Here is a 26,497-nt window from a genome sequence, read left to right on the forward strand (position 1 = left end):
CTGTTGGCTGCTGGCTGCACTGAACTCGCTAAGCAACGTTGCGTGGTGACGTCATTCGCGCCCACTGGAATCGATAAGGGAATCGTTTGCAAAATTGCCAAACGATTCCAAGGAATTGAAACACTGGGAACCGGTTCTCAACAAGAACCGGTTTTCAATTCCCATCCTTAGAGGCGTGGCCATTGTAAGTCAAGTTTAATGGGAAGAAAAATTAATCAACATCAGAGGTTTGACATTGTACATCATAGTGAAAGTTATTTCTGACTTAAAAATTGCTAACATTTTTATTTTTATTGAACTGAAAAGCATTTGAAAACATTACAGTATCACAAACGAGAGTATTATGAAACTAGGATGATGTGTTTTTGTTTAAGGCTTTTCTAATGTCAAGAAACCCATTGTCATTCAAGAAAAATGCTCAAATTCTTGTTACCTGCAGTTACTCTAGAAATCAGTTTTTAAAAGTATCAACTACAAGTGGACCTCTTTGGTATCCTATTGAGAGGTACATTTGTGGGTTCTCCCCATTTACTCCCAGATTTGAAAAAAAAACAAACAAAAGTTAGATTGACATGTGATTCTAAATTGATCAAAGGAGCGACTGTTAGTGTGCATGGTTTTGTGTCTTTGTGTTGGCCCTGTGACACGCTGGCCTGTCTGGGGGATACCCTGCCTGTCCAATGCCAGGACAGGCTCCAGCCTTCCCGCGACCCTGCATTGTATAAGGTGGGTATGAAAAATGAATGAACTGACCAAAATGTGCCCGTTAGCCAGTATTGCCTCTTAGAAATACTAAAAAAAACCACTTCTAGCACAACATATCCAATTAAGTTTGTTTTGATTACATATACATATTTATTGCAAAGTACAATAAGAAATTAACTTGAAGTTCTGATTTGACATGTCTAGGGGATTCTACACTGATAAAAAAAAAACAAAAAAACACAAGGATATATCTGGAATTAATTTTCAACTGAACACACAATGTTCTAAATATAAATAATACACTTCATTATTTAAAGCATGAAAAATTTGGTAAAATCTTTTTGTCTTTTGAAAATGGTATATACGACCTATTATTAAATATTTGTTTGAAACATCTGCTTTGAGCAACTTTACTTTAAATGCTATTGCAATGATACACATTACTGGCTTTCAAAATCATTACTTTTCCCTGCTTCTCTCAGTCAACCATATTTAGCTTGTTGGTAGAGTGGTTTTGCAAACACACATCTCCATGGCTGAAAACTTCCTCTGAAGGCAGACAGAGACAGTGAAAATGCAATGTGAGGAAGAGAGAATGAATGATAAGGACCTAGAGCACACAAAGGAAGATTAAGAAAACAATTGAGAAAACACCAACATAAGAGAGAGTGAGAAAGAATTTCCTCCCTTCAGCAAAACAGTTGCTGTCTCTTTCATGTCCTCAATGCTTGGATCTAAGGCTCTGTCGTGTAGTAGGGCTTGGTGTGCAGCAGCTATGTTCTGGCTAATTTCCCCTTGGATCTCCTTGCCATAGCCCCGCCCATCCAACTCCACAAAGTTCGCCGCATCCCCTTTCTGTGTGGCAATGCAGTGATGACCACTAAGGAACTGATTCCACACTGCAGTAACCCACACCAAAATAGACACGACTGTATTATTCCTAGAAAGCAGAAAAATGGAGCACCATCCATCCACCCACCTCAATCTACAATTGGTTTGTATGAAAAAAAATGATCTGGGAATTTGTAGGTGATTGCAACATTGTGAATAGATTGACGAGAATACGTGAAAGGAATATAAAATGGAAAAGCACAACAGTAAACAGTTCTTACTTCCAGAAGTATTACATAGTTTTCATTATAAGCAATAAGTTAATGAAACAATTTAGAATGTTGATGTAGAGTCATAAAATTCCATACAATATATGTGGACTCCAGGCTAAGGTTGTATTTAAATAGTTTTTCTTGACCTGTAGTTCAGACAGTGCTCTAAAATCCTCGTACAACCCAGTTATTCAGTTTCTTGCTCTTCACAATGATAAACTTCTCTTTCAGGCCAACCCATAGGTAGCGTATAAATTGGACTGTGGTTCAAATCTTTAAATTAGAAGAAACTGCTAATTGTGTCTCGCTCTTGTTGTGAAGATGGTAGACCTGACGTGTTTCTAACTATGTTAGCATGATATCAGATTAATTATGTTTTATCCAGATATATTGCACTACATCAGAAGTGGATACAGTTTATTTGGTGACATCGTTGGCTGTGTTCAAAACCGCATACTTCTCCTACTACTCCTACTAACTTTAACTTTTTTAAGTTCCCGGATGTATACTAGATGCATACTAGATTCGCCGAAATGTTGAGTATTCATCATGAGGTTACTTGTCATACTCAAACTACCCAAGATGCAACGTAACGTGACGTTGCTGATTGTCATTTCCTGTGAAAATGGCAGTTTCAAGCTAGCTACAACGAGGGTCGGTTCACTTCCTGTTTTCAAAACAAAAGCACCAATTGTATCGTAATGGCTTTCCCTATGATAAAAGGCAACGGGTATTTTATTTTTGTGAAAATAACCGGAAGTGCGTTGCTCACTGCGGCTAGCTTTAGTAGCGCCGAATTCGTGGGAGCAAAATTGTAAATAGCCGGTATTTTGTCAGATTTTCAACACGTTGGGGATCTAAACGACTACTTTCTCGCCTGAAAATGTTTCAAATGTTGCTAAAGTTATATATTTACAGAGTTTATAGCCCTAGCCGAAATCAGCTTCAGTCCGGCTGACCAACAACAGAGAGCAGAGCCTGGAACCAGTCCTGTGTGCTAGGTACCCAAAGCAGAAGGGTTACGAAAATGGTAACGGTACGGATCGGTACGCTTTCGTGGTAGTGGAAACACTGAAATAAGCGAACCGTTCCGACCCGACCCGTTCTGGACTGCCTAGTGGAAACACCTAGACAAATGGGGAAAAAGACAATTAAGAAAACAAAGACAATTTAGGAAACAAATAAGTGCGTAGGAAGCTGGGACGAAACACCTGATGTTTTCAGCCTGCGGCGAAAGATGGATGGTTATCTACATGTTTATAGAGATTGTCTACTTCCGTACTCATTTTGCAATGTAATGCCTTCATAGTGCCTTCATAGTTGAATGAACACTTACCATTGCTCTTATGGGGCTGCTTCAAATTATATGCAGTGCAAAAGAAACAATAATATATTACTATATGACATTACTCCACAGAAATATTACACAGATAACATTAAGAAGAAAATCTGATTTCTTATTGACAGTTTTCCTCCTTCCTACCTTTTTATTACACCACACAGTTATGAGCTTGTTAGCCACTTTAGCTGGCCCAGCTCAGGCACTCAGACAGCCCAAAGAAACCCAGCAGAGTCTCTGGCTTTTCTCAAGCTGTGAGTTGAATAGCTTTGCAATTTGTACTGGCAGAAAACAGCATTTTGATCCTAATGAATGGCAAATGGCTACCATTAGAAGTGAGAGGGATTATTGGAAGGGGGTGGTTTATGGCATATGCACCCACATGTGTGTGTGTACGTGGTATGTGAGTGTCTTTGTTTGGCATCTTAGAATGGTCTGCTCTGATCCTTCATTAAAAGGCTCACTGCAGGACCTCTTCACGGGACCCTCAAAGAGATGGGCCATATTTAGAAGTCATTTTAATAAATCTACAACACATTCACATATTCACATCATTGCCTTGTTATGTGTGTTTCCAATATGGCAAAACTGAACAGCAAACGCAGACCTCCCATGGCAGCTTGCCCATTCTTTTGTTTGTGTTCATACCTATTGGTTGGTGAGTGTGCTAATGAGCACCATGTGCAAATTACTGTCTCTATAGGTATGAGGCACTCTCTTTGCTCTGGGGCTGTTCGTCACACCCTACCGCAGCATAGCATTGATGTCCTCCTTAACTTCATTAAACAAACCCTGGTGATTGGTTGAAAATGTAGAAGCAAGCATAACACATATTCACTGACAGCTGGTCAAACTGCAAATGGATCAAGACTGTGTTAGTTTGTGTATAATGCTAATATATCTAACATCACTTCTCATGTCACTATTAGGAATCAATGGATTGCAGAACAAACTAGACTTAACCACATGAATAAAATCATGAAATAGAACACCTGACAGTGAGCTGGCAGGCAGTGTTTTCAGAAGAAAACCATTTAACCTTAAACAATGCTTTGAATCAACAACTCCCACTTGAGGAGGAAAACCTCACGAGGCAAATAGAATACAAAATAATAATCGTGGTAATGAATACTAAAAAATAATTTTGCCATCCATCTGTCCAAATGTCTTCCGTTTATCCGAGGTTGAGTCACAGAGGCAACAGGTCCAGGAGGGAAACCCAGACAACTCTCTTCCTAATGACGCTCTCCAGCTCCTCCCAGGCCAGATGGGATATGTACAAATATATACACACACATACATTTTTATACATAAGAAGTTGCAATGAGTGTTGACACTTTACCCCTCCAGCACTGTTCTAGCTATTTGTGCTAATATGTTGTGTTTTTTCTTTTTTGTGCAAACTTCATACCATACATTATGACCAAACATCTTCAATTTCTGGAACAATGTCTCGCTATAGGACATTGTTCCAGAAGTCTTGTGTTTTGTTAAGATGTCATTTTGCAAATCTATGTTGTGCTACCATGTTCTTTTTACGAATGAGTCTTTCCCCAAACAAGCCATTCTTTTTCATTCCTTTTCTGATTGGAGTGTCATGAACTTCTGCCATCAGACCTCTGGAGCTGGTTCAGAAAGCTGCTGCTCATCTGGTGTTCAACCTCCCCGAGTTCTCCCACACCACTCCCCTTCTCCGCTCTCTACACTGGCTCCCTGTAGCTGCAGCATCCAGTTTCAGACTCTGGTGCTGGCCTACAGGGCAGTGGAAGGAACAGCTCCTTCATACCTCCAGGCTGTGGTCGAGCCCTACACCCCCGCCCGACCACTTCGCTCTGCGGCCTCCAGGCGGCCGGCTGCCCCGTCACTCAGGGGTCCCTGCGCACGATCCACACGGTCACGGCTTTTCTCTGTTCTGGCGCCCCGATGGTGGAACCATCTCCTGACTGATGTCAGGACAGCTGAGTCGCTGCTCATCTTTCGGCTGCAAACCATCTCTGCAGGAAACACTACCCTGATCCGCCCTCTTAGGACATCACCTGTTTCGTCCTAGCTCCTTACGCACTTATTGTTTCCTAAATTGGCTGTGTTCGAAACCGCCTACTACATACTGCATACTGCATACTCATCGATCAGACAGTATGCAGAGCGTTTACCCACAATGCATTTCGCTCCTGCCCGAGCCGAAATCAGCCGGCCTGAAGCTGATTTCGCTTAAGCTACAAACTCTGTAAACTTTAGCAACATTTGAAACATTTTCAGGCGAGAAAGTAGTCATTTATGGCCCTGCCACACTGTTGCGTATGAGAGAAGCGTATGAGAATTAATAATATAATTTTCATACGCACGAAAAGTCCTTGAAAATAAAGAATTGTGCATATACTTACCGTATTGAACCTATGAGTAGCGTATGAGTAGCTTATGGTCAGCGTATTGACAGCGTATGGCCAGCGTATGTCAGCGTATGAACAACGTATAACCAGCGTACTCTGCAATCGTCGTTTGCCCGGGCCCTGGGCCGAGGAAAAGGCAAAAAAACACAAGAATCATTCTCACCCAAACCTGCTGAAATGCCTGATGCACCTGCGGTTGATGAGTTACATGCTTCTGAGTGATCAAGATCCCCAACTCCTCCTCCTGACCGCTCCCGTGAATCGTCAGTTGCCTCAGATATGTCAGTTGCCTCAGATATGTCAAACTCCATCTCCGCCCGTTTGGCGGAGATGGAGTTTTGAGCATGTTCAAAAATTTATTTCTGCCTCAGCGTATGCCAACGTATGCCAGCGTGCTTGAAACGTATACAACCTATGCCTAACGTTCCCCTAGCGTATGTCAGCGTATACCAGCGTATGAGTGATCATTTTCATACGCTGGCATACGCAACAGTGTGACAGGGCCATAAGATCCCCAGCGTGTTGAAAATCTGACAAAATACCGGCCGTTTACAATTTTCTTCTACTAAAGCTAGGCGCAGTGAGCAACGCACTTCCGGTTATTTTCACAAAATAAAATACCTGTTGCCTTTTATCATAGGGAAAGCCATTACGATACAATTGGTGCTTTTGTTTTGAAAACAGGAAGTGAACCTACCCTCGTTGTAGCTAGCTTGAAACTGCCGTTTTGACAGGAAATGACGATCGGCGACGTCACGTTACGTTGCATCTTGGGTAGTTTGAGTATGAGTAGTAACCTCATGATGCATACCCAACATTTCAGAGAATCTAGTTATGCATCCGGGAACTTAAAAAAAGTTAAAATTAGTAGGAGTAGTAGGAGAAGTATGCGGTTCCGAAAACAGCCCTTGTCTTTATTCTCTAAATTGTCTTCCCATTTGTTTAGGTACCTAACTTACTGCACTTACTGTCGCACTAGTTATGCTCTTAGCTGTTTGGTTTTGGAAGGAAATGCACTTATGATTTCTTGTGACCTGAAGTTCTTTTGCCTACCGATGTGGAACACACTTATTCTAAGTCGCTTTGGATAAAAGCGTCTGCAAAATGACTGTAATGTAATGTAATGTAATGTAATGAACGTTAATATTAAACATACTGACTGAGACCTGAAGCTGTCCGTTTTTTTTTTTCTTTTTCTTTTTTAACCAATTTTCTGACCCTGTTCTGCTGATGGGGCTGAACTTGTTGGGACATCCACTTCTGGAAAGTTTGACAGCTGCCTTAAATTTTTTCCAACTCCACAAATCTTTCTGAAAGCAAAAAAAAAATTACTCAAAAATGTAAAGAAATGGCCTCGTAACTTTTCCCTGATTAATCTGCAGCAACAATTACTCCTCTAAGATCATTACTGATGCTCTTCCTCATTGACATTGTGTTAATACACATTGCTTCAGGCAAGCAAACTGTCGAAACTTCTGCTTTCATAGAGGTGCTCACACTCACTGATGATCAGCTAATGAAGTGCATTTATTATTCATAATAAAGTAGTAAGGGTGTACTCGGATTTTCACGTGCTGTCTCTGCATTTTTGCTCATTTTTTTAGTTAAATGGATAATAACATGGTGTAATATTTCACATTTTGTTATTTATGAGAGGTTTATTTGCCTAATTTCAAAACCGAGTTGGATCAGATGATTTTGTACTATGTCCCGATATATAAGATCTTACATATTGAGGCAGTCATTCTATTTCGTCCATGAGGGTATGATACTACAACTCTCCATGTATGTATGTACAGCATATCCATGATCCATCTGTGTGGTGCAGGTGGATGAGGGGGCGGTAATTAACTATGACATCTCTTGAGCTAGGTCTAATCAGTGGTGTCTTTACCTCATGCTATATTTATCTCTTTGCAAGTCTTCTATCACACTTATTATCACTTCATCTCACATCTTTATTTACAACCTCTGTTATCACTTTCTTCTTTACTTTGTCTCTGAAAAGTAATGATTAGAAACAGATAATAGATAGAACAACAGACACTACAGATGTTTCCATTCACAGTATTGTACTTAGACAAAGGGTCATTATTTTCTTTGATATCTTTGAGACTGGACAATACAAGACAGATAATTCAATCAGGTTTCAGAAAGCTAATTTAATTCAAAACGTAAAATGCAAATTTGACACTTGAAGGTCATATATTTTACTTTATGTAGTATGTTTGAGTGATCCAGTTCAATTAAAGATTTCCTTTTCTGTTGCAGAAGTTGGGAGGTTGAGTTTTCACTTGTGTTATGGGTAGAAAAAGCAAATACACCTGAATGTGGATTTTCTACAACAGAATTGAGTAAATGGCAACTTACCAGTTTTCAGGTAAATACATGTGCCAATACTGTACACAACACATCTCTTTGGTAGTTTTACTATTTCACAGTATTCAAAGCAAGTAAGCAGGAATGCTTTTCAACCAGTTAGATTAGAGACAAATAGCTTTACAAAGCGTTAGCCTTGTTTTACAAAGTGACTCACCTCCAGTTGAGTTTACCTCCAAAACCTCAGGGTTTAGTGATCAGTAGTTTAGTGTTTCTACTCTGTTTCCTATTATTTGTTAAAACCTTGTTGAATATTTTCTTCACCCTAATCATAGAATGTAAATGTTTAATTCCGATCAGATGTGCTATACATAAAAGCAATATTTCCCCATTGGCCAATGTATGTGCAATTTCAAATCCCCTTCACACACAGAAACACAAAAACATGCATGTATACAGATGCACAAACACTAACATAAAAAAAACTGTGTGTGTGTGTGTGTGTGTGTGTGTGTGTTCGGGGGTGTGTGATGGGGCAACATGAAAATCTTTTCTTCGTACAGGTCTTAAGGTTTGCGCAGAGTGGAGCTGTCAGTCTTGCCAAATCTCTCTTTTTAGGCCTAAAGTGTGCGTGTATGCCTTGATGAAAAGCTTAGGACAGATGGGTATAAAGGTCACAGAGGTAAACAAAGAGAGAAAAGCTTTCAAGGCTTAACATAACAGAAGGTTACTTAGAGGGTCAGTTTTTACAATTTTAAAAGAATCACACAAATAAAGAAAACAGTCAGTTGAGGCTAATCTAAAAGGAAGAGGCGGAGATGAGAGGTAAGAGTCCAAAGTTGGCTGGAATTTCTTTCAGACAAGATAATGAGGAAGGAGACAAGAAATACAAATGAAAATGGAAAATACAATGGAAAATAAACAAGGGAACAGTTAGAGGAACAAGTCCAGCATGGATGAGCCAGAGAGGGAGTGCATGAAAAAAGATGAGTATGTGTGATATAAATGGACGATATACACACTATTGCACTTTTCTAGTCTAGCTGACCACTCAAAGCAGTTTCACACTTTCACTCACACTCTCAAACAGCATGTCTTAGTCACATAGGCTACACAGAGTGTTTTTCTAAGCATTCCCACACACTCATACAGGTTACGTGTCTTGCCGAAGGACATTTTGACACATGGCCGGGAGAAGCCAGGAGTCGAACCACCAACCTTGCGATTGGTAGTTGAATGCTCTTTCTACTGAGCTACAGCCACTCCTGGTAAATTGCTTCGAGAGGAGAACAAGATAATACAAAAATAAATCCAAATCCAGAAGACAAAACACCCCCACAAATTTAAGATGGAAAGATTTATTTGTGTAAGTGAAAAACAGTGAGGGTGTCTTTGAGTACAGGTTAGCCTTCCTCAGCACCGACCTGTTTATCAATAATGGGAACCAAATGCGGAAGAGCCTGGATGTTTCTTTGCCTTCAAGCGGTCAGCAGAGTCTGAGCGATGGGATCCAGGACTTCAAATTGCTTTCCGTGGTTACATTTCCACCTACTCCTCGCTCCAATAGGCTCAGATCAGGTAATACTGGCTGTGTTCGAAACCGTCTACAACATACTACATACTTGCAAACTGCATACTCATTCGATCAGACAGTATGCAGAGTGTTTACCCACAATGCATTTCGCTCCTGCCCGAGCCGAAATCAGCCGGCCTGAAGCTGATTTCGGCTCGGGCTATAAACTCTGTAAATATATAACTTTAGCAACATTTGAAACATTTTCAGGCAAGAAAGTAGTCGTTTAGATCCCCAACGTGTTGAAAACCTGACAAAATACCGGCTGTTTACAATTTTGTTCCCACGAATTCGGCGCTACTAAAGCTAGCCGCAGTGAGCAACGCACTTCCGGTTATTTTCACAAAATAAAATACCCGTTGCCTTTTATCATAGGGAAAGCCATTACGATACAATTGGTGCTTTTGTTTTGAAAACAGGAAGTGAACCTACCCTCGTTGTAGCTAGCAGAGAGTCTCTATTATGAGGAGAGGGAAAACTGGCGGCTATTTCCGGGTGGTACTGCACTCTAGGGGCGCCAACGAAGCAGTGCAGAGCACGCCGAACTCTATGGTGGTACAATGAAATCCACCTTAGATCCAGCCATTGCTTTGGATATAATTTTTTATATTTTTTCATTTTAATTTTCCTAAAGGCAGGATAAATTATCCTTTCAAACGGCACTTGGTTTGATTTTTTAGACGCACTAGATTTGTTTAAAATACACATTTATTGTCAGTATTGCATCCCGAGTGACGTCACGCATGTGGCATCACTTTACGGCATGGTCAGTCCTAGCGCTGAGCTAGCAGAGAGGGGTTAGCTCAAATAGCTACAGATTTCAGCACAGCCCTTTTACATACTCTCTGACTAGCCTCTGGTTTAGCTTTGGTTGTTGTTAGCGGCACCAGGTTAGCACTCTGGCACAGTGGACGAGTGCCGTAAAGCAGCCGGTCGTAATCAGCCGTGCGTTCTTCAGATTCCGTTAGCTAGATGCTAGTGGATACTGACTCGCAAATGCCAGACCTGTAAGAAAACAGAAAGCTATAACTCCCAGGTTATTGTACTTTCGATATAAATCCACATCCCTCTGTCAGAAATCACAGTATTATTTTCAGGTTTCAGCCACTAGCGGGGACATTTTTTGAGTTATTAGCGCCAGCCCTATGGAAAATGGTCATTCTGCACTCGCTCGCCAGCGCCCCCAGACAAAATCAACTGAACTGCAGCCAATTTTTTTATAATGGGGCGAATAGGAAGTGGAACGGCTGTCTGTAAAAGGGCTGTGTAGCTAGCTTGAAACTGCTGTTTTGACAGGAAATGACGATCGGCGACGTCACGTTACGTTGCATCTTGGGTAGTTTGAGAATGAGTAGTAACCTCATGATGCATACCCAACATTTCGGAGAATCTAGTATGCATCGGGAACTTAAAAAAACTTTAAAGTTAGTAGGAGTAGTGGGAGTAGTAGGAGAAGAACACAGCCACTGTCTCATGTGTTGTCTTTATTGGTCATAATCAGTGCAAAGAGAAGATTCCCTGCAAAACTGAAACTGACAAGGTAAAAGAAAAATCTGGAGAAACAAGTAATTTGATTGTTTTATAAGCACAAATTGTGAAATAAATATAACAAGAGGCAGCAAGTCACATCTTGATAATTTCATACACAATAAGGGAGAAAATAACAAGTGCAAACCCTACCAACAAAAGCACGAAAATCTGAAAGTTTTAGTCGCTGAGCACTTGAGAAGAAATGCCTATAATACATCTGCTTATTCCTCCAGTCCAAACAGGAAATCATGAAGCAGCATTGCAAGTAAAAAACCCTGCTAATCAAGGTCAGGTGCATCGATTAATGCTCACTTCAAATATTAAACTTGCTAGAAAATATAAAAAATTCCATGGCTCATGTAAATTTTTGAGGTTGTCTTTCTCTTAGGATCTCTATGCTTACGGAACAGATGGACCGTGTCAAGAGCATACAATCCAGTCTCAGTGCACACTGAGACTGGATTGTATCATCTGTACAACTGGTTCAGAATCTTAATCTGTTTATTTCTATCCAGACACTTGATTTTTGAATTTTTTTTAATGCAAAAAAAAAATATATATATTAAAAACAAGATTAGAGGACAGTCTCCAGGCATTTTGCAAAATCACCACTTAACACATTTTCTTGATAACCAAGTGACTACTGCCATCCCCTAAGGCGAGACAAAAATGTATTTTACTCGAAGGTTGAGCTAGGTGGCATGGAAAATGAATAAATCCTGTTTTGTCTTGAGACAAAGAAGCTGGAACATAATAAGTTTATTAGACTTCAAAAACCTCTTTGTATTCCTTGTAGTCTCACTTCATATTATTTACATTCCTAAGAATAATTACTTGGATCAAAATCAATTGGACAAGATTATAATTAGATTATGATGAAATATATAGCAATTACTTTTGTTGTGAATTATATGTATGTATGTAAATAAAAAACTGAATTGACAGCATCAGTGGCATGCTGCATAATCAGTTGTAGCTATTGTAATTTGTTTTAGTGAAATACACCTCAATAAAGTAAGATTTAAATCCTAAAATGGATTAACAAAAACACTTTAAGAATTTAATGTGTCAAGCTCTACAGGATTAAGTCTTGTTAAAAGTATCAATATTCCTAGATATGTCTTCAATTTTTATCTTCTATCCAGGAGTTATACCTAAATTCTTCCCTAATTAAGTAATTTTCCCTGCTGCTTCATTTCATGAAAGACACCACAAATTGATGCAAATAGAGAAAAATTTCCCCTGTTCATGAGACCTTCAAATTCACATCAATGGATGTTTGAAAAAAGTGTTTTTTTGTGCATCTTCACTGTTTTCCTTCACAATTTCTTAACCCCTTAACGGCTGAATTTATATAGCTGTATATAAAAAAATGTTTTGTGTGTGTTTTAGCCTTTAAGTAGATGGTAAATAATGCTGTGATTATTAATTTCACTTTGGCACCTAAAATAAATAGAAATTTTGGTATGTTGCAAATTTGCGACAACAGGCATCCTGGTCAATTTGGAGTCAATTTGGTATGTTGCTTATTTGCAACACCAGGCATAATGGTCAATAATAAGATAACAACAACACAGTAATATAACAGTGAAAAAACAATGTTTTTTTATTCACCGTTTTTTTTTTTACATATTTATTTATATAAAGGTTCCTAGGTCCGTAGTGAATATGGACTAACCGGCGTTGGGGGAATAAAGATGTTATCTCAGCTGGTTGATTGAGTCAAACTTTTGTAACATATACAATAGGCGTTAAGGGGTTAAACTTGTTTCAAGATTATTTACAATCAGCCATAATATTATCAGCCCAGGCCTAATATTGAGTAGGTCCTCCTGATGCTATCAAAGAGCTCTGCCAAGTCATGTCATGGACAAAAAACATTTGATTGTCTTTGGATGTCAAGCACCAGGAGTTTAGCAATATTACCTTTTTAATTTGTGGGCTGGGGGATGGGGTCTTTTTGTATAGAGCTTATTTCCCATAAATACTATAATTTACCATCAGATTGGTATTTAGAATGTTTGGAGGCTGGGTGAACATCTGAGCCTGTCAGTTTTTTGTTGGGCCTTATGCTGTCCTGCTGGGAGAGGCAGCTACTTAAACAAAGTGTTGTTGTCATAGGTGTGTGTGTATGTCTATGCATGTGAAGTATATTTCTATATTCTAATAAGGTACATCTGTACCCCACCTATTATTCTAATATCCCGCTCCAAACCCAGTCATTGTCTCATGACATGAGTAACAGACTACACCGTTTGCGGATGATCAGACAGTCTTCTGAGGAATTGATCATTCTTAGCATAAAAATAGTCAAAAGATCAGAGATGATATTTATTTGATATGAAAATGTTTATACATATGCATTGAAGCATATTAATTATTCATATTGTGTTTTTTTTTTAAGTTGTCTGCAATATACATTATGTATTCCCTTCATCTGACAGACATCGTTTGAAAAGGTAAGAAAAAAAGAGGTTAAAAAAGAAGGTTCAGGCGGTTTTTTTCACATTGACTACAAAAGAATGAAAGAAGGAAAAACTTCATTATATGAAAGAGTGTGATGTGAAACACGATGACAGAGAGAGACACAGAATAAGAACGTGTTTTTCCTCAGCTTGGCTTCTTGTCTGTTGCTGAAAAACAAAGAAGCAGTCTCTCCCTGGACTACAAATACACACACACACCCATGTCTAAAAAACATAAAAAATATCTTTGTCATTCACTGTCCCATTCGCTTCATAATCACCCTGATAGTGTACAGCCGCCACGTTGCAATGGAGCTGAAAGCACAGAAGCAGGAACTCAATGCTACTGAAGTAATACTTCAGCTTTTTATTTATTTATTTATTTTTTTAACTTGTTTTTATGGTTTTAACTCCTGTATCACTTTGAGATTGTTTTTACGATGTAAAGTTTTTCTCAAATAAAATGTATTATTATTAAATGTTTTTTAACTTGGATCTTTGGTCCTGATAGTTTGACTATAATAATTATTTGTAAGACTACAATTTATGGCACTGCTGTTCTATAGGTGTCACAATCACCAGCCTATATTTTTGTTTTGATCATTTCTCTCCTCTCACTCTGATCGTTTCATGCATCAGTCACTAATACCTGACCAGTCTCACCTGTTCCTCTCACTTCTTAAGCAGATCTACCAGCCCAGTTCGTTGCCAGATTGTCTGCTATTCTGACCTCAGTTAGCAGCTCACCAGCATGCTGTACCTGATTCCAGACTTCAGTTTATTGTTCCTGCTGTGGACCTGACTCTGATATGTGCTTCTGGATTCCCCTTGTCTGTGAGTTGATGAAAACTCTTAACTATTACCTTTCTTAGATCTCTGGTTGTTTGGATCCTGGATCCTGTTCTGTTTCACTCCTGGAGTATTGTGAGTTCTGACGGCTATTGTTTGGATCTATGCATCTGCCACATGACTTTGTGCCCTGATTCTTTCTGAAGAAAATAGGATTTTGAGCCCCCTGTCTTTCTCTATTGCCCCTTTTCCACCGCCAAGCTAGCCCTACTCTACTCGGTTCGATATAGCACGACACTACACTACATGACACGGCACCAGTAACATTTCCTTTTCCACCCAAACTGTGACCTGGAAGTGAGCGGAATCGGCCCGTTCACCACTAACGTGACGTCGGTTTCAGGCGACTACAAAGTGTCACGCCGCGGTTAGTCAAAAGTAAACACAACGATGGAGTGTACACGCATACACGTAACTGCATAGGTGAGACACTGTGCTAGCCTTCCAAAACAGCGTTGTTTGCTAGCTCACTCAGAACAACTTACATGAGACACATGTGTAACGTTTTACACAAGTTAAAGACTGAACATGTATTTGTTACGATATAAAACATGCATTTGTTAAGATATAAGCGTTGCACCAAGGGGATAAGAACAACACTTACCATTTTCCATCGCCTCCAACAAAGACGTCGCCATATCCACGCCGTTCGCCGGGCGGTGACCGTAAATGCCGTCCATTTGGTCGAACCACTTCCATGTCTTTCGGTTTGACCCACTCCGGCTGTTGTGGTCCTTTACCTGCCGGTAATCACTCTTCAGCTTGTCTCGGCACTGCTGAGAATTCCGGTGATAGCCATGGTTAGCCATCAGCTTGGCTGGAACACCTTCTCATTTCGTGTTGCTCCGTCCAGTTCCTTCTGTATGCGGTCCTCAGCCACCACACACAGAAAGGTCTGCACCTCGCTCATCGTCCATGGGCTGGCTTTCCTTCTCTGGTCTTCCATCTTCGCAATTCTGTTTACTCTCTGTTGCTCTCGCAGGTGTGTTTTCATACGGCGGGTGATTATTTAAAGCTCCCTGAGCTTCGTTGCGTGTATGATGTAATTTCACCTGACCAATCAGTGGACAGCACTGATCACGTGACATTTTAGCACCGACTAGTACCGACTAGACCCACCTCTGAAGCAGGTACTAGCCGGTGCTAAAACTTGTAACGGGTCCCACCTTCAACCCGCGGTGGAAAAGCTCCCAATCAGGGTAGAGTCGTACCATGTAGAGCTGTACTGGTACAAAAATGTTCGGTGGAAAAGGGGCAAATATCTCTATATAGGTTAAATACAGTAGCACTCACCCATCAAAGAGTTTAAAGGAATTTGAAATGATACTTTTTTAAAATGTGAGTTTTTCCATAGCTAAAAATAGCAGCCAATTAGGAGATTGCTGCAACACAGAACCAAGTCGGCCCCTCTTTCCTGAGTCAGGTTCCACTGGAGGTCTCTCCTTGTTAAATACGAGTTCTCTTCTCCACTGTTGCTTGTTTGGCTGGGTGATTATATTTAGTCTATTTAATTAATCTATCCATTTTCTACACCCACTTGTTCAGTTGAATTTATCCCAGCTGTCATTGGGTGAAAGGCAGATTATACATTAGATGGGTTGCCTGAACATCACACCTCGTACAGAAAATGATTAAAGTTATTGCTGCTGGAAGTGCAGTTGAGTGATGTGATGTACTTGGTCACACACTGCTTTCACATTTTGGAATGTGCCAGAGACACTAGTGAAAAACCAAAAACTCTGTGGAGATGTGGTTGAATGACAACACACCTGCTTCCTGTAGGGACTTACCTGGCTTCACATAGGTGGACTATTAAAAAGGAAAGTGGCGAGTAAGCTGCAGGAGAATGAGGAGCATCACTGGCTACTCAAAGAACAGCCAGGTCACAGATAGCGATGAGAACCAAGCAAATCAATTCAACCTGTTTCATAACAGGTTTGATGGAATCTCCTACTTTCCAGCACTTCAGTTGCAATGCCCACTACATCTGGTCATCTGCTATCATCCTTCACAGCCAATGAGGTGAGGGCAGAGCTCAGAAGACTGTGTCCATGGAAAGCAGCTGGCCCAGATTGTGTGTGTGTGCAGGACTTCTGAAGGAATGTGCAGCCCAGTTAGCTGAGCCACTGAGTCTACAACTAGGCAAGGTCCTAGGGAAGTGGAAAAAAAACTGGTCTTGTACTGTTTCCCAAAGTACAGCAATCGGTTGAGTTGAACGACTACTGCCCGGTGGCCTTAACATCCCATATTATGAAGACCCTGGAACATCTTGTCCTTCACTTGGCTTGAGGCTAAAGGTCATTGATGCACTGGACCCCCTCCAGTTTGCTCATCAGGATCACATCAGAGTGGAAGATGTGGTTCTTTACATGCGGCACAGGACCTATGCATACCTGGGGTCCGTTTCACGTAGCAGGTTCAACCAACTCTGAGTCTATTCCTGATCTCTGAGTTGATCTACTCTGAGATAGAAAACCCTGAGTTTTCGGTTCCAGAAACGCTGATTTGAGTGAGGTTAATCAACTCTGAGTAAGTTCACCTTGAGTTTAGCGCGTGCACCACAACTTTAAAAAGCCAGCATCAATGGAGCCCCGATTCGACGAGTCACCATGGCAACGGGGAAGAGGAGGGGCTACGTTTTTCACCAACCTCGAATTGGAAATCTTATTGCGCTCATACGGCGAGTTTCAATACGTTTTTAGAAATAAGTGCAACACCGCTGCAGCAGCAAAAGTGTAAGTTTAAATGTAGTCCTTTGCAATCACAATAATATTACAGGGAAACTGCTTGAATGGTAGCCCATTCATTTATTTCATTTAGGTGCAATCCCGCGGGGGAGAAGCGCACTTGGCAGCAGTTTAAGATGAAATATAAAAACATTGTTCAAACAGGTGAGACCTCGGCATGGAGGTACCTCATTCTGATCATGTTTTACACTGTAAAATAAATATTAAGTGGCTATTTGACTGTGCAGTTATTTTATTCCCAACATAATGCTGTTTTCACACACATAAACTATGTCTTCTCATCTATACCATCCATCCATCCATTATCTATACACCGCTGAATCCGTCAGTCGGGTCACGGGGGGGCTGGAGCCTATCCCAGCGGTCAATGGGCAAGAGGCGGGGTACACCCTGGACAGGCCGCCAGTCCATCACAGGGCCACATAGAGACAAACGAGACAAACAACCATACACACTCACAGTCACTCCGAAGGACAATTTAGAGTCATCATCTATATCATGTTCTGTTAAATAATTAAGCCTATTTAAACTAACACAGATTTCTACTGAGCCAACAGAAAGAAGGCAGATGCCCGTAAAACGGGTGGTGGCCACCACCTCTAACGGGAGGCCAGTGGCTGAGGGAGTCCCCGGAGGGAATCCACCCCCAAGACACAAGTGCCTTTATAAAATATAATAGGCCTATATGTCTTTTTTAAGCCTATTCATACAAATATTTATTTGTCTTTTATGTCTTTTTTTTCTTTTGTCCCAACACATTCTGATGGTGCCGCTCAAAAAGATAATTGTCTGTAAATGCAAAAATCTATGCTCGGTCTGATAACCATCTCCGACGAATATTTATTTCTCTGCGCAATAATGCTGCACCTTCATCCACGGGATCGTTGTCAAAAGGACATGTCATGTTCGTGAAAAAAGTTGCCTCCTACTGTGCCTAATAGACTTATAGAAGTAGAAGAACTCGCTCTGCTGACTGAATGAATGAGGAAATCAAATGGCGTGTGTGGCTGAAAGAGGGCGGAGACAGAAAGAAACTCAAGGTTTCTTGAATAAAACCTGGTCCCGACCAGGTTAGGTTCAGAGAGTCTGTTACTACGGTAACTGACCGAGAGGTTAAGTTACCTCTCTTTGTGAAACAGGCTAGAGTTACCCCTCTTTCTCTGGGTTGAGTTACCTCCCTTTGTGAAACGGAAAACTCAGGGTTTCCCTCATTTCAGGGTTAACCTACTCAGAGTTTTCACTAAACCTGCTACGTGAAACGGACCTCAGGAGGAGCTGGGATGCTATGTGAGAATCTTATTGTGTTTAAAGTGCTTTTAATACAGTCCAGCCCCTGACAGGTTAGAGGGGACAGGGGTGGATCCCTCCCTGAGGTGGCCAGAGCCCGTCCCAGCTGTCATTGGGTGAGAAGCGGGGTACACCCTGGACAGTTCGCCAGTCCATCACAGAGGCAAACAAACACTCACACTCACTCACTCCCAGGGTTAATTTAAAGTCGTCAATTAACCTGACATGCATGCTTTTTAGTGGTGGAAGGAAATCGGAGAGAACTCACACATATATGGGGAGAACATGCAAACCACAAAAAGGCCCAAGCCGGAATTCTAACCAGGAACCCTCTTGCTGTGAGTGGACAATGCTAACCAACGTGCAGCCCCACACCAGGAGAAGCTAGTGAAATATGTCAGCAGGAGGCTGGACCTGCAAAGTTCTTTGTTTTGTATCTGTCAGGGACTATCCCTCTCTCACTTGCTAGTGTTCTCCTTGTTTTTATAGTCATGGAAATGCAGCTGTTTTCTGAATAAATGCATCATGAGGCATCTTGCTGTGGTTTACTGGCTGAGATCACTGGAGTTATGTTTGTGGTGGGTTGTTTTGACCGGGTGACGTCTTTTGCTTCATGCTTTTTTAAATAGTATTTACAGTGCAACATTTTTATGTTAAGTTGCTATGGATATCTTTTACGTTTCATGGGGAAATGTTTTTCAGCCTTTGTCACTCTGGGTGGGTAGTTTCTGTATGCAAGAATTTGCATTTCTGTATATCAACAGCACAGTAATCTGATTTTTAATGCAGCCTGTGTCATCTGTTCCCGTGACAACAGGAGGAATGATGTGGCTGATACATATGAAACAGGGTTCTATGCATAAACATGCAGCCTGGAGGAGAGCAGGTTATATGAAAAGTGTGTGTGGGTGCTCCCTTACCTGGACCTCTCTCTATTATTGTTTGTTATTCATGAACGTCCCTCATGCTGTCAGTAGCCCCTCCCCCCTGACACGGGAGTTTGTATGTGTTAGTGATGGATGGTGACAGCGTTGTCGGATGGTAGATCAAGATTAAGATCAAACATAGTTCAACGCAACACTCCGTCAAGTTCACTGGATCGCATTTGGCCACACACATACACAAGCCTACGCAAACAAGTTTCTCACATTTGGAGAATCTTAACCTTTTTTCTTTTTTTTTTTTCTTTTTTTTTTTTAATGTAAAGACTGAGCAAAATGAGTCTCCAAACCCCCAAAATAAAAACGAATGTAAATCCAAAAATGAAAGAATACAATGTATTTTAAACTCAACTCATGTAGCAGAGTATGAGAAAAGTTTGAAGGCAACAGAAAACAATTAACCGCCTTTTCTTTTCAAAGATTCTCTCTGGCATTTGAGACCTTAATTGAAAGTTGCGAGACAAGAAAGTGGGAAGAACAAGGAGATAACATGAAGGAAAGGGCAGTGGACTAGGACTTACATAACTTTTTACCAAATGCATATGTGCTGCAGTTGTATTGTTCTCACTTATTTAAAAAAAAAAAAAGCATTCAAATGCAATTCTTAAAAAAGCTTTAAGATGTTATGATCTGCCTTCATCTATGAAACTATTTGTATTAAGAATCAATGATATGCCTGATTACTTGTATTATTTTTTATCACCACTGGTTTACAATAATGAAATTAACATTTTAGTGATGTGTCTGAGGTGGAGTTAGGCAATTATTTAACAGAAACTAGAAAAATGTATCGAGTTTAGTATTGGAATGTAATTTTGCATGTAAAGTCAGCTTAATGTAACCAAATGCAATATTACCCCCAATATTGTAAAATTAAGAATAGAAAGTGATAATTGACTACAATTATCTACAGTATTTTACTTTCTTTCATCACATGATTTAGGTATGTCAAAGTTAAGAGCTGAAAATTCATAGCTTGGCTCTGCAGGAGCTTTGTCACCAATTATCAGTGATAACACAGCTCATAAAATGTGGGAAATCTTTTTCCTTTAAAATAAAATAGGATTTATAAATTGAGCAGTGATAGTTAAGGGGATTTTTTGTTAGTTGTGTTCATCCTCTTTTCATACATTAATGAGCTACACTTCCTGTGTTATCCATAGGGCATTAAAGAATGCCCATCTGACCTTTTCATGCCATTCTATTGATTGTTTTTGTAGAAAACACCATACATATTTGCCACAGCTACTGTATGTGGGCATCCTCTTGCCTAAATTAAGGTGGGCATTTAAATAATTTCGCAAGTTTTCGTATATGGGAAAGCCCTGGAAAAATTTTTAAAAATAAAGTAATAAACGTGTGACAGAGTATGATGGACAATGAAGGCCAGTGACACAGAAGTAAAGGGAAATGGATTTAATAGAATTTGAAATGAAGAGACAAGTTCAGGAAGTGTTGAGCAGGATCCAACCGTGGCCAGCAGGAGAAACATGACTTGGTGAGATGGATAATCCAGGCCGAGTCTAAACAGAGTTGGATTAGTCAGAATTCAAACCAGAAGGTCAGAAGGTAGAGAAACTCACATGTGGGAGTGAAAGATGGGGAACCAGATGGAGGATTTAGACAGATGGAGGATAGGTTGTGATGCTGCAGCAGGGGTTGGAGAGGACGGAAGCCATAGGTGAGCAGGCATAAAGGATAGTGGGAGAGGAAATTTTTCCAAAGGGTGATAAGAGTAACTGGGCAGATCTATGGATCGTGGCTTGCATGAATGAGAACAGTTTAGGACAGGGGAGATATAGAGGAAGACAGGGGGCTCCAAATCCTATTTCCTTCAGAAAGAATCAGAGAAGAAAGCCAGGTGAGGCAGATGCATAGATCCAAACAATAGTTGTCAGAGAACTCGCAATACTCCAGGAGTGAAAAAGAACAGGATCAGGTCCAGGATCCTAACAAGTTTAAGCCACTGAATATCCACAGGTGACAAAGTCCAAAAAACACTTTAAACAGCCAGAGATCCAAGAAAAGTAATAGTTGAGGGGTCAGGTTTTCATCAACTCTTAGGCTGTGTTCGAAACCGCATACTACATAATTCCATACTGCATACTGATCGATCAGACAGTATGCAGAGCGTTTACCCACAATGCATTTCGCTCCTGCCCGAGCCGAAATCAGCCGGCCTGAAGCTGATTTTGCTTAAGCTCTAAACTCTGTAAACTTTAGCAACATTTGAAACATTTTCAGGCGAGAAAGTAGTCGTTTAGATACCCAACATGCTGAAAACCTGACAAAATACCGGCTGTTTACAATTTTGTTCCCACGAACTCGGCGCTACTAAAGCTGACCGCAGTGAGCAGCGCACTTCCGGTTATTTTCACAAAATAAAATACCCGTTGCCTTTTATCATAGGGAAAGCCATTACCATACAATTGGTGCTTTTGTTTTGAAAACAGGAAGTGAACCTACCCTCGTTGTAGCTAGCTTGAAACTGCCGTTTTGACAGGAAATGACTATCGGTGACGTCACGTTACGTTGCGTCTTGGGTAGTTTAAGTATGACAAGTAACCACATGATGCATACTCAACATTTCGGCAAATCTAGTATGCATCCGGGAACTTAAAAAAAGTTAAAGTTAGTAGGAGTAGTAGGAGAAGTAGGCGGTTTCGAACACAGCCATAGACAAGAAGAATCCAGAAGCCGTGATCAGGGTGAGGTCCACAGCAGGAACAATAAACTGAAGTCTGGAATCAGGTATAGACTGCTGGAGAGCTGCTAACTGAGGTCAGAATAGCAGATAATCTGGCAACTAACTGGGCTGGTAGATCTGCTTCATAAGGGGGAGGAACAGGTGAGACTGGTCAGGTAATTAGGGACTGATGCAGAGAGCGGAAAACGAGCAGAGTGAATGGAGAGAAATGACCAAAAAAAAAAAGGTCAAGGCTGGTGATTGTTACACACTGCAGATGCAATAGGGTCCTATGCATTCTTTGTTGCTGTGGTTCTAAAAAGGCTTTAGTAGAAAGCGAAGAGAAGGATGTCCCACACACACACAAACCTATTTTTCTATCTTTTTGGTGATTTATCAGTGACATTGCATTCCCTGGCTCCATACTCTAACCATCACAGCTGAGTGCCTAACTCTAACACTTACCCTCCCCCCAACCATAGCCTAATTCTAACCCTGGCCATGACACCAAGTTTTGACCTTCTAAAATCTAATTTAAGATGTTGGACCACCACCATTCGTATGAATGACTTTTTCTTAACCAAATGCTTTCTATTCTTCTCTTACTTTCAATTTTGCATGATAACTCTTCAACTTGTCCTCTCTTCTTTTCCTCACCTTCTTTGTTTTATTTTAGAGTTAAAGACTTTATTTAGAAAAGGATGCCACTTATAGTGCTGTTCTGATGGAGTCTCCCATCAAAACATGTAATAAAAAGTCCAAAACATTAGTTTCACAAGACTCAAAAACAACAAAAGTACTTCTTCTTTCTGGGTTCATGTTACTATGGTCCTATGTCTGCCTTTTTAAAATATAACATGCCAATGTTTTGTAAGTGCTTGAAACTGTCCCATGAGCCACAGAAACAGTCAATGGTGGAAGCCACCTCACCTGCTGAAAAAAATTTCAAGCCCAAAGTAAGACATGACAGTAATGTTACATGACATGCTGACACACAGTGTATGTAACTTTTGTTCAGAATACCTATAAGACAGAAATCCTTTAGATTCTATTTAGATCAGGTGTCGGCAACTTTTAACACTCAAAGAGCCATTTGGACCAGGTTTCCACGGAAAAGAAAACACTGGGAGCCCCAAATAATTTTTGACATCAGAAATGAAGATATTGGGCCTCATGCAACAACCATTCGTACGAACAGATTTGTTCTTAAGTCGTGCGTACGAGTAATTTAAGAGAATTTGCCCATTCACCAATTTTTTTCGGATTTTAAGTTTTCTTTCAGGTACGAACAGAATTTACAAGTGATCCAGACCTGTCATAGGAGTGTCTTAGAATAGTCCGCTGTTATTCGAATCAAGTTTGCGTGACTAATGGATTGTATATGTAATTACTTTGAAGAAAACATAAATAAATATACATTATACCCCATAATTATGCTGACATTATTCTGTTTGACTTAAATTATGCACAAATTGAAGGTTAATTTGACTCTGTATATAACAAGGTCAATGGGAAATGTAACCAGCAGCTTACTTGCTACTTTTGGATGCCTTAGCACGTCAGGCTCTTGGAAGAGAGCGTGGGTTCCGAGACCGTGTACAGACAAATGGCTGACATTGCGGTTTAGATTGCCAAGCATTGTGCTGCTGCAAATATGCAGCTTGCTGGAGCAAAAACTCCAAACAGAAACACGTCGATCAAACCCAATTCACCACACGTCCAGGTCCTCACCACCCTTGGATATTTTGCCACGGAAACCTTTCAGAGCGAGATTGGAGACAGATCGGGTGTGTCCCAGTTCTCTGTGTCGTGCGCTCCCCTTGGTCATCAAAGCTCTTATCAGTTTATCAAATTCCCAAACACCGCTGTCGAACAAGTACAAATTAAGAGGGACTTGCCAAACATAATTGGAGCAATAGACTACACACATTTACGCATCAAAGCATCCCTACTGTTGTGGAGCGCACTAGTGTTTTTGTTCATGCAATTTGCAGACGCTTTTAACCAAAGTGACTTACAAATGAGGATACAACATTACAGCTAACAGTAAGCTACTTAGAAGGAAAACACTAGTCGGACTGTCACAGGGGACAATGTAGAGATAGAGGCTTTCTTTCTGTACTTCCCTCTATGCCTGATGTGTCTCGGTACAGCGAGGGGGAAACTGCTCTATAGCCCAGAGAAGGCATGCCAGGTTATTCTGGACGAGGGTCTCCCACTACCTGAACCAGCTGGCAGACAACATGCTAGAAGACATGGACCGCCCCATCAGAGTTCCATCATGATGAGGCAACAACTGATTGCATGGCTTTAGTTGCAGTTATCGAGTGTCTGGCCATGTCGAGAGTTTTTTTTTTTTTAAGCCATTTTAACATTAAACCATTTCTTCTTTATTACAGGTGACACGGAATTAACAGCACTAGTAATTGCTTCCCATTTCTTCGCTTTAGCAGGTCCCGTAATTCCACTGCTGAAACTGCTAAAAATTACAGATATTCCCGTTTGGATCTCTGAAAGCAGAACTTCAGTCTCAAAAGTAAAGTTGTTCTTTTTGCATCTTGATGCCATTCTCATGACTCAACACTCAACACTTCCTGGCGCAGGAGAGAGGAAGCGTAGCCATATATGGTATTATTTAGGGCGTGGAGTATGCAAATTTACTATTCTCGTGCACGTGCACCTAAATATGCACAGGTGGCATTCATCATTTACGCAGGTCGTTTACACACTTTTTCCGAAAGTTTAGAGCGTTTCTTGAATCTGACGTGTTCATACGAGACCTTACCAAAAAAGTGAGAGAAATTTAGAATAAAAATACAAAAATGTTCTTCCATGAGGCCCATGGTTTTTCTTTACCTATACGCTTTGTATAAACAACTATAGTGTGTTGCTTACAAAATCCATGAAGTGCTATAGAGAAAATTTAATTTTATCTATGTAATGAACACATTACATAGTTAATAGTCCTAAATAGTCATGTTGGGATGCAGTCCATAGGCATGCTATGTCACATGTATTGCAAATTACTTTCATGACTTTTTATTCAATTCCAACAACTGGAATTTTGTCTGGTCAGACAAATCGTTTCTCTGCTCATCCCAATTTTAGGGTTAGGTGCTCTCTGCATAGGTACATGTGGTCCACTGGTCCCAGTGTTTAGAGTTGCTGTACTTCTTTCTAACAAATCATTTTTAATTTTGAGACCTCATAATGGTTACAAAATGAACTGCAGATTTTTGAGAAGTTTTTTGGATGGCCACCAGCATAAAGAAACGACAAAGGGACTTTTGTTTGGAAGTTATATTAGCTGTTTTAAATGTCTTGACTTCTCTGAATTAAAAATGACAGAACGTTTGTTGTAGAGTTAAGACATGTAAGCAAGTTTCTATTCAAATGGATTGATAGTAAAAGTAAAATACAATGGTTTGAGGTTTCAAAAGTGCTTTGATAACTTGTCTAGTTTGGTCTATTGCTCAAAAGTGAGTCAAAAATTGACTTTGCTCACCCTCTGTCTGCTTTTCCAGAGAGTTAATAGTTTGTATATAGTGCTGTACCACTTGCAGCAAACAAACAGAAAAAAACAGGAGCCATTCAAATGTCTTTACTTGTAGTTTAATTATGAGCCAGTCAATTAATCTCTTTGTCAGAGCAGCTCTTTCTCTCTCTTCCCCCTCTACATAAAACAATAAAACCTTAACATTAAAATGTAATTTACTTTCGATTAAATTTTGCCTTTTTTTTTCTTGTCTAAGTTGAAATGTTAAATCTAATCAAATATGAACAACACACCACAACTTTCTTTTACCCTCTTGTACTTCTGAGCACTCTCCCCTACCTTCGATTCTCCGAGACTGTAGCCATGGAAATAGGACTTTAGGGATTTTGTAGTGGGATTAAATCCCTGTCAAAACCTTTGCTGATTCTTTTCATTGCTTACAGATCCCCTGAGAAATCTGCTCCCTGTGGCGTTTATGATTTGACAGTACAGCAGTTTTGGACTTAGTTTCCCCCCCGATACCTCTGACATGTTGACATTAAGTGGTTGCCAAGACAGGCAGTACCCATATTTCAATCACCATTAAGCCGCGGATATTCGGTGTTAGTTTTGATGGAAAGTAGCACTTGTGACAAACAGACAGTCACAGATACAACAGCAGGGAAACAACTGTAATTACATTAGAGGACTAGCGGGAACCATTGCATGGGAGTGCATGGAGGTAAATACAATCCACACCTGACTCTTCGATCTGTCAAAAAAGTTGGCCTCATGGTTTAGTGGTGTCCTTGTTGAAAGTGCTTTGCTCACATTAGTCCTGCCAGCTGGAAGAACTTCATACTTTCTTACCACTTTCTGCTTTGTTTTAGGTGAGAAAACCCTTTCCATCATAATATTGCAGTAATGTCTATATGTACACTTATAAATGTCTATAGATTTAGATATGCTTCATAGAACTGGAGGACTTGAACAAGAGCAGTCCAGAGCAGTCCCCAGCAAAGAGCCAGATTTCTTTTTGTGTTTGCTCAGTTTCTTTGAGTCATTGGCTCTGATATTTCAGCATCAGT

The sequence above is a fragment of the Odontesthes bonariensis genome, chromosome 2 (genome assembly GCF_027942865.1).
Source record: "Odontesthes bonariensis isolate fOdoBon6 chromosome 2, fOdoBon6.hap1, whole genome shotgun sequence".
In the NCBI taxonomy this organism is placed as follows: Eukaryota; Metazoa; Chordata; class Actinopteri; order Atheriniformes; family Atherinopsidae; genus Odontesthes; species Odontesthes bonariensis.